At 44.8% G+C, this 8284-nt stretch overlaps 1 pseudogene; it reads right to left on the reverse strand.

Annotated features, from left to right (window-relative positions):
- Nucleotides 1–743: 743 nt before the first annotated feature.
- LOC106302523 lies at nucleotides 744–4305 on the reverse strand (annotated as a pseudogene).
- Between the last annotated feature and the right edge of the window lie 3979 nt (nucleotides 4306–8284).

Genomic DNA, 8284 nt, shown 5'->3' on the forward strand with positions numbered 1-8284 from the left:
CGGCTATTCGTTTTCTCGGCTTTTGAAGTTTTGGCCGAGATTCGGTTTTTCTGAGGACTTTCGGACTTCGATTCCGTCGTGACCGATTTTGACCCCAACACTAATCACTGTGTTCAAGGTGTTGAGCTCTAATATATCATGCATGCAATTGATAGGCATCTATTGGATTATAATTTTTAACACCTGAATAGAAACCCTGCATCTAATACCTTTTCAATAAGTTACACCCCAATCATCTTGTTAGTCGAGCAATAGACTTGCTCAATTAGGATTGCTATTTACATTTAAACAATAAAACAACAAACACTTAAAATTAATAGTTTACTAGATTTAATAGGTTCCCTATAGCCCCTTGTGGATTCGATCCCTAAGTACTACAATTGAACCTCTTATTTGAGAGAGTAATTTACTCCTTAGGGTAATTTGAGTGGTATCAAATAGTTCAGCAACATGCACAGTATCATTAATTTTAATGACAAGGTATGAAATGAGCCATTTTTGAATACCTATCAACTACCACAAAGATAGAGTCTCGTCCGACCTTAGTCTTAGGTAAGCCAAGCACGAAATCCACAGAGATATCTACCCAAGGATGAGATGGAATGGGTAAAGCTGAGTACAAACCTTGGTTTTTTCACTTTGGACTTGGCCTTCTTGCACACCACACTTCGGTTGCATATCCTCTCCACATCTTTCATCAGACTCGGCCAATAGAAGTGATCATAAACCACCTTGTAGGTTTTCTAGATTCTGAAATGTCCCATCAAGCCTCCTCCATGAGATTCCCTGACAAACAACTCCCTCAAAGAACATTGGGGAACACAAAGATGGTTATCAAAGAATAAGAAATCAGAAATTTGGTAATACTTCCCATAGGCAACCTTGGAACATTTTCTGAAAACTTCCTTGAAGTCTGGATCAGTTTCATACAAGTCTTTGATAAACTCAAACCCAAGCAACTTGGTCTCAAGAGTGGACAGAAGAACATACCTTTTGGACAAGGCACCAGTCACCACGTTTTCCTTACCTTGCTTGTACTTGATTACATAAGGGAAGGTCTCAATGAACTCGACCCAACGGGCATGCCTTTTGTTCAACTTCTGCTGGCCCTTATGATGTTTCAGAGGCTGGTGATCCGTATGAATGACGAACTCCTTAGGCCAAAGGTAGTGCTGCCACGTCTGAAGGGCTCAGACCAAAGCATACAGTTCTTGGTCATAGGTGGGATATTTGAGAGTAGCTCCTCCAACCTTCTCACTGAAATAAGCAATAGGTTTCATATCCTGTATCAAAACAGCACCAATACCTACACCCAAGGCATCACATTTGATTTCGAAAGTTTAGAGAAATCAGGAAGAACAAGTAATGGGGCTTGAGTCAACTTTCCTTTGAGGATCTGGAACGCCTCTTCCTGGGCTTGTTCCCACTTGAACCCAACGTTTTTCTTGATTACTTGGGTAAGAGGGGTAGCTATAGAGCTGAAGTTCTGGACGAACCTTCGATAGAACCCGGCCAGGCAGTGAAAGCTTCTCACCTCGACTAGGCCAGTCTCGAATGGCCTTGATCTTTTCCTCGTCCACTCTGAGTCCATCTGCACCTACAATAAAGCCTAAGAAGACCACGTGATCTGTCCCAAACGAACACTTACCAAGATTAGCAAACAAACGTTCTTTTCTAAGAACTTCAAGAACATATTTCAAATGCAATTTATGATCATCAAGATTCTTGCTGTAAATGAGAATGTCATCAAAGTAGACAACAACAAAATGACCAATAAAGGACCGCAAGATATGATTCATCAAACGCATGAATGTACTAGGTGCATTGGTAAGGCCAAATGGCATGACAAGCCATTCATACAATCCTAGTTTAGTTTTGAATGCAGTTTTCCATTCATCACCTTCCTTCATGCGGATTTGGTGATAACCACTTTTCAAATCAATTTTAAAAAACACAGAGGAACTATGAAACTCATCAAGCATGTCATCAAGCCTAGGGATTGGATGCCTATACTTTACCATTATGTTGTTGATGGCTCGGCAGTCCACGCACATGCGCCAAGAACCGTCCTTTTTGGGCACAAGGAGAATAGGAACGACACAAGGGCTGAGGCTTTCCCTGATGTATCCCTTCTCAAGAAGCTCCGAATCTGTCTTTGAAGTTCCTTCGTCTCCACTGGATTGGTTCGGTAAGCTGGCCGGTTTGGAAGAGACGCACCTGGAACGAAATCAATATGATGTTCAATGCCTCAGACTGGTGGCAATCCCTTAGGATTCCTGGAAACACATCAGAGTATTCCTGCAACACATCTGTAAGATCACTCCGAATTTCCGGTGCAATGTTAGAGGAGGAAGCCATTAGAGTTTCTTTATAAACGAGCAAAAGAAACGGCTGTTCTGAAATTAAGGAATTCTTTACCTGGCTTCCTTTGATAAAGAAGTTAGAGTTCCTAGGAGATTCCTCAGGTTCGGATGGCTTTGGCTCTTTGTCTCGGCTCTTCTTCAGCTGGAGCTGATCTTGATGGACATCGGCCGGTGAGAGGGGAACCAAGGTGATCTTCTTTCCCTTATAATTAAAGGAGTGGCGGTTGGTGTATCCGTCATGTATAGTTTTTTTGTCAAACTGCCATGGTCGTCCTAACAGAATATGGCATGCGTCCATGGGAAGAACGTTGCAAAGGACCTCGTCCTCATATCGTACAATAGTGAGAGGGACCGCGACCTGTTCCCGGACGTACTGTTCTCCTGTGTCGTTCAACCACTCCAATCTGAAAGGTCGAGGAAGTGGTTTGGTCACGAGTCCTAACTTTCTGACAAGAGACTCACTAGCAACATTAGTGCAACTACCACCATCAATAATCAAAGAACAAAATTTTTCTGAAACTAAGCATCGAGAATGAAAAAGATTCTCCCTTTGTTCTCGTTCATTGGTTTTGGGTTGAACACTCAATGTTCTTCTGGTAACAAGAAGTGGACCGTAAGCTGGGTAGTCGAGATATCCATCCTCATCATCATAGATCGGCTCAAGTGTCTCATCAAAGGCCAAGTCTAGATCAAGGTCTGAATGTTCTTCAAAGATCGGAACAAGTCTTTCGTCTGTGGCTCTCCTGGCAACTAGAATTGGCCCTTTGTGTGGGTAGTCGAAGGACTCTCCTTCCTCATCAAAGATAGAACCGTGGTCGCCCTTGTCCTCTAGATCGTCCTGATCATCCTCTGACTCAACCTCGCCATTCTCCCTGAGGATCATCACTTTCTGGTTCGGACACTTGCTGGCATAGTGGCCAAGGCCTTTACATCTATAGCACCGGATGTCTCTTGCCCTATTGTTAGTCTCAACTGCTTTACCTTTGTCAACATGAACCGGGGTGTTAGTCTTAACATCAGTATTTGTTGTGATTGGAGACTTACCTTTGTCTTGATAGCTAGGCTTTGGAGCAAAGGCCGGTTTAGAGTAGCCCTTTCTTTTGGCTTGTTGCTCGATCAAAATAGCCTTGTGTAGCATTTGCTCCATACTTGTATACTCTTGAAGCTCCATTCGATCTTGAATGTCTCGGTTGAGACCGGACAGAAATCTGGCCATAGTGGCGTCTAGGGGCTCGTCCACATCCGCCTTTAACATCAAGACCTCCATCTCTTGGGGATAGTCCTCCACGGATTTGGTTCCTTGAAGAAGCCTTCTGAGCCTTCGGTGAAGTTCCCAGCGATAATGTTCAGGAACAAAACGTCTCCTCATCATGGCCAAGAGCTCGTCCCAAGTAGAGATTGGTGGTCCGCCATTCCTTCTCCTGTGAGTCACAACTTGATCATACCTGTTAATAGCATAGCCAACAAACTCAGCTGCGGCCAATCTGACCTTTTTCATTTCAGGGAAGTTTTGACAATCAAAAACAAGTTCAATTTTTCTTTCCCATTCAAGAAGAGCATCTGGGTCGTTTTTACCATCAAAAGTTGGGATCTTATGTTTCACTCCTCCTAATCCCTCATTAGTTTGATCAGTTCTAGCAAAAGGATTAACATCACCTTGGTCACGGTTTTGGGTTCCTCTCCTTGGGCGGTTGATGGAACGATCGACTTGGTTCTCATCCTCTCCGACTTCTTCATTCGGCCGGTTGTTTCTCCGTGGGCGATCTCGCCTGGTTCTAGATCTGGCCGGTTGGCTACCTTGGATCTCATCAAGTCTGAGATGGATCTGTTCCAAACCTGCATTCATAAGGTTAGTCATGGAATCATTGAGAGCTCTCATCTGCAAGTTAGATAAACCAGCATAAGAATTCCCGGTTTGGTTCCTATCTTCTTCACTCTCCATAGTTCCTGAAAAGCTTAACACAAGAGATTAGTTTAAACAACAAAATTCCTCACTCACTCAGGTGTTTGATCTCGCCCACTCTTAGTGTTTCTCTCGGAATTTGGATGGTCACTCAATAAGTTGTCTCTCAAAGTTCTAAGAGAACAAGACTAGTAACAAGTTAGGATCTCCAAGCAAACGGGGGTATTTAGATAGAAAGATAAGAACTTTTTGGGTTTTGAAATCCGTATTAACCACTCTAAGGCTGGATTTCTCTTCAGCCAGTAGGATTTCTCATCCACCACCTCGCTACTAATCAAACTTTTTTGATTTTTTTTTTATATAGATCTAGTGGCCGGTAAAGAGATGGCCGGAATTTGAGATAGATAGAAGAAGATGAACAGATTTAGAAAATGGAAGATGAGAAGATGAAACGATTTAGAAGATGGAAAAATGATACCGGTTGAGTGGCTCTGATACCACTTTGATATGTCCTAGATTCGGACAAGGATCACTCAACAGGATTTTGGATATGAACTCGCAAAAGTAGGGAGATCTGATGGACCTTATGATACTACCGGCTTCGATTGTGGTTTGGAATGTTACGTCAAGACCAACAAGGGAAGATATGTTTACTTGGAGAATCACTCGACAAGAAAAAAGAACTGTTCTAAGCAAAGAACAAAGAGATAAACTCATAAACTTTAAGGGAAAATCGATCTTTTTGATCATGAAGAAGAGTTTACATATTTATAGTACTTGTGGTAAATGAAAGACATTAATAAAAACACTTAGGAAATAACAAAATTGACTGAGAATGTGGAAGGTCAGTCAAGAAACTCTTCAGCTTCTTCGGCTGTGACTCTTCGGCTGATGTCTAGATTCATTCGATCAAGTTGAAGTCGCCGCGGTAAGGAGCTGGACGAACGCGGGATGGTCTGGACAGTCCGTGGCTGATCAAGCAGTGTACTGATGTGGCCTAAGTCTTCAGATAGTTGGATAATTCGTGCTTTAGAGAAATCTGAATGATAGAAGTGCAAGAGGGAGTCGGACATGAGGGTTAGTCCATTTGCTCAATCATTGGAACAGTCGGTTCGTGCCAAATGGACCAAGAGAGAGAAGTCTCAATCATTTTGGGAAACCTCATGATCTCAGTCAAGTCTGGCATGATCCAAGTCAAGTCTGGCATGACCCACATCAAGTCTGGCATGATCCATGTCAAGTCTGGCATGATCCAAGTCAAGTATGGCTCGGCTGTTAACTTTGGCTTGTCGAGATGGTTGGAAAGGACGCGTACTGGTTCGGTCAGATCGGTCTTCAGGTCGTGGACTTGGTCAAAGCTTCATTCCGGATGTAAGCGGGTCGAGGCGGTACACGGCTCAATCGGCCTGGGCGGTACGGCTAGGAAGGCGAACCTCAGCTGAGCTGTCCTAAATGGTCTGATCTCCATTCTGGTTTGGTTCCATGTAACGATCCATGGACTGAGGCGCATCAAGAAGTCCTCGCAGCTCCAAGGGAAGTTGAAGGTCGTCGAGGACGCTCATTCCCTCGAAGAGGCTCGGTTCGAGTCTAGGATTGGCGAGCTTGAACGAGATCTTGGGAAGACCGCAAGCTCCTTGCTTAAGGCGAAAGAGGCAAAGACATCCAAATCTTCGGAGTTGCGTCGGCTAAAGCGCAAGGTTAAGAGTGGAGAGGGATCGATGGTTTGCGCGATTGGAGAGGCCAAGGAGGCCGTGCGCGCTGAGTTCCAGATCCGCTTGTCGAGGATTTGCCGATTCCCTTGACTCCTTGGCGGCAGTTCATGTTTGGGATTTGGCCTTGGTGGGAGTCAAGGGAGGGCGAACGAGGTCGGTGAAGCGCCTCAGTCTCCGCGAGCTGAGGAGGCTGCGCTTCCCGTGCGTACAGCAGAGCCGGTGGATGTGGAAGGAGACTTTGACCTGATTCTTGCGGGCCTGAAATTTGAGTGCGTTCTTCCGTCCTGCTCTGTGAGCCTGTGGTTCAGGATCCCGTAGCTGAGGACGCATGAGGGAGCATGGCTCTGGACCCAGAAGGGGTGATTGGCGAAGGTGAAGCTCCGCGTGCGGAGGATGTTTGAGTTTATAGTCTTGAATGAGAATTTTGTTTTTATGTTTTTGTTCCGGCCGAGTATGGCCGGGTTTTTATCTCGGGACTGGCCGCTTGTGGCTTTGAATGCCCGTCGCTTCTGCGACTTTTAAATGAAACTTTGTTTTTTGCATTTTTAAGATCTTATGGAGTATTTATATGGGTGTAGAGGGAAGACTACGAGTTGTCATCTCGTAGGCTAACTCTAGGTGTGCTGCTATATTTGTGATCTGTTTCGGGAGTTTCCCGCAGTGCGAAGACTCGCGGAATTTCTGAAGATGCACGAATACTAGCCAAGAGACAAATTTTGGAATCTCGTATCAGGGTGTTTGATACTATGCCTAGAGATGTTAGAGACCAGTGTGCTGGGTTTAGGGTAAGTCCTAGGTCTAATCACGGCTTAAGGGAGTGCAATAACTACTTCGACTTACGTTTCCCAAATCGTTTACGACCTGATTCTGTCCCGCTTTAAAGTCTGTGATATGATCTCGGCTTACGTGACTTGTATTGTAGGAATCGAGGATCTCTTCGAGGACAATTTTTAAGTCTCCCGAAAGTGCTGCCCAATAATTTTGAATTTTTTGTATAGCGCTATTACCCTTATGTCGGAGGTACGAGAGCTATCTCTATGAGACAGCTTAGTCTGTTTAGGACGTCGAGAGTTTGTTGTGATCAGCAACAAACTTATCGGTAGATATTATCGTTCTAGCTTCTTCGCAAAGGATACGTGTTAACAAGGGATGTCCGTTTTATAGTCGTGAACGGACTGTTTTTAAAGTGAGCGTTCCCTTTCGGGAAGTTCTTGACGAAAAAGAGTCCTTCGGGCATTAGCAACGTCTCGCTTTGCCGAAGGTTGAAGTTTTCCGTCATTTTTTGGTGGAGTGTTCTGATGACATTCGGATTATGGGATGTTTTCCGCCGTATTTAAAAAGAATTTTCAAAAATATAGTCTGGGAGTAAAACTTCAACCTTCGAACTATACGAGTATACGTATGCGTACCTTCTCTCCCCCTTATTTAATGAGGGGGGACAGCTGAGCTCGTCGTATGACGAATTGCCTACGTACCCTTTTTCAGGGATCAAGCCGTCTCGTAGTTCTGTGCGAAGTGTTTCTTAGTGGTAGTATTTCTTGAGGTGCATCGCGTTCCAAGATCTTGGAATTTTGATGTCCTGCATATTTGCGATTTCGTACACGCCTGGTCGAACTACTTTTATGATTTTGTAAGGTCCTTCCCAGTTAGTTCCGAGTTTTCCGGCATTCCGCTCGGCGGTGTTTTGGAAAAAAATTCGTAAGACTAAGTCTCTTTCTTTGAATTTGCGTCTGCGTACGTTAGTGTTGTAGTACTTTGCAACCACCTGTTGATATTTTTTTGATTCGTTAAAGGGCTTGGTCCCGTCGTTCGTTGATTAGATCGAGCTTGTTGGGGTCAAAAACGGTTACGACGGAATTACCACCCGAAAATCCTCGGAGATCGTATTTCCGAAAGACATAGTAAAAAGGATGATGTAACTTTCGTAAAATATAACCAAACACGAAGTTTTTACGAAGAAGTATCCTTGAAGATTCAAACCAAACTAACCAAGCTCGACCGTTGCGTAATTACCACGCATACACGCTGTCCGGTCGCTGCGTAGCAACCAAGTCCGAGTCAAAGCTCGGTCGCTACGAAGCGACCGAGCACTCGTCCAGCTCGGTCGCAGGGCTCGTCCCGCTCATTCGCTATGTAGCGACCGAGCTCAAGCCGAAGCTCGGTCGCTCGTAGCGACCAAGCGATCGTCCCGCTCGGTCGCTACGTAGCGACCGAGCTCGAGCCAAAGCTCGGTCGCTATACGTAGCGACCGAGCACTCGTCCTGCTCGGTCGCTACGTAGCGACCGAGCGATCGTCCTGCTCGGTC

Source organism: Brassica oleracea, chromosome C7 (genome assembly GCF_000695525.1).
Source record: "Brassica oleracea var. oleracea cultivar TO1000 chromosome C7, BOL, whole genome shotgun sequence".
In the NCBI taxonomy this organism is placed as follows: Eukaryota; Viridiplantae; Streptophyta; class Magnoliopsida; order Brassicales; family Brassicaceae; genus Brassica; species Brassica oleracea.